We start from the raw sequence: 1763 nt of genomic DNA on the forward strand, positions 1-1763 counted from the left end.
ACTTCACCTGTACCGCTACGAGCGATCGCGCACGAATCGAGATCCGTCCGTATCGCGTGTGGTAGCAGCTGCAGGCCGAAATGTTTTTTAGACAGCTAGTGCCGCAAGTGATTCGTTAGCGAAGACAAATGTTGCTTCCTGTTTTCCAGCTGCACGGCAAAGCTTCTGACAAGAATGGAAACGACTGTGTATAACGCTGTCACACCGTGCACCTGAAGTGTTCAATACTGCGTTGCGGTTCTTTCATGTTTGCGTGAAATTCAAGGATGTGCAAGCTAACACTATCATCATCTTCAGTTACGGAGTTAGTAATGCTGTATTGAAATCCTTACTGACTTCCATTCGTGCAGTGTGATCCTGCGGTGCCGTATGTATGGTTACGCTTCCAATCATCTTTAAACTTTGCCGGCAATGCACTGGTGTATATTTTCATCAAAGTGTGCGCGTCTGTTAGTTGCCTAATGTATACCGCTCTTACCGTATAGCAACGTTACGCACACAAATCTTGCTTCTCGGTGAATTATAGTGAGTTATAAGTGCTGAAAACCAAACTTCACACAAAGTAACGCGTAAAAAGGTAACGAAAAACGGTAAATTCGGATGATCAGTGCGGCCATTATTAGCGAGTTGTGCGCGTGGTGCTTGTTACTTGGAAGTGAAGCGAGAAAGTGAAGGGTCGTCAATGAAAACAACGTGGTTTTCGTACTCAGCCCGGTGCAATTTGAAAGTGCATATGCGTGTGTGCATCACAATAACCGTCATCGTTAGAGAGTCAATGCTTTAACCGACATCCCATTGGGAAAAGAGGCGGCCACCAATTTCCCCATTTTACTGCAATCGCTCGTGGCCAATTTCGGTGGTAGCGTTTTAGTTGGTCCTTTAACCAGGCCTAGCGGTAAACTGGATAACTGCTTTCCGAAGCGGCGCACTCCACACACGCTCCCGATCCCGGTCGCCGTGTGCCTCGCGCGTGGAGAAAACCATTCGTTGTGTTACGCGGAGAGGCGTTCTCTTTTTCCTCCTACGCCACGATGTGTAATGAAGATGTTCGTGTGAAAATTTTTGGGTGAAATTCACTAAAGTGCGCGCGCGGCATTGTATTTTGTTGTTTAAAGCGAAAACGTAAAGTAGGCGCAAACGGAAGGGAAACCCCGTATGCTACAGGAGAGCCGCTTGAGGCCAAAGCGAAACAAGCCAAAGGGGGAAACAAACGGCGCTACAGCTTAAAACGTGTTCGTCGATTTTTTTTTCTGTTTTTCTTGGCTGTTTTTTTATGCGTGTGCATTATGGAGAAGCACGAGCAACAGCAACAGCAACAACAGCAGCAGTTGTAGAGAGCTGCGAAGTGAGTGTGCGTAAGTGAGTGAAGAGAGTGTTGTGTGTGGAAAGGAAAGGAAAGCAAAAGAAAAGAAAAGAAAGGAAGGAAGAAAGGTGAAGAGGGTGTCCCGCAGTGGAACGCAACGCGCAACGGCAATCGATCCTCCCGCCGAGAGACGATTCCGATTGGATCGGAGCGGGGAGAGGAAGTAAACGCCCGAAAGGAGCTGTGGTGGTGGTACAAGTGACGAAGGGCGGGGGTAAACGGAAAAGCGATCCATTGCTCGCATTTTTTTTCCGTCCGTTGAGTTTTGTGTATTTTCATTTTTACTTTCTGCCGCCGGTTGGTTCCTTTTCGGCCACCTTTTTGGAATTTAATTCGCATTCCCCACGATTCCCATCAAAGCTCGCGCTCACACCGTGGCTTTACGTTAAAGGCACATACA

The sequence above is a fragment of the Anopheles marshallii genome, chromosome 3 (genome assembly GCF_943734725.1).
Source record: "Anopheles marshallii chromosome 3, idAnoMarsDA_429_01, whole genome shotgun sequence".
Classification (NCBI taxonomy): Eukaryota; Metazoa; Arthropoda; class Insecta; order Diptera; family Culicidae; genus Anopheles; species Anopheles marshallii.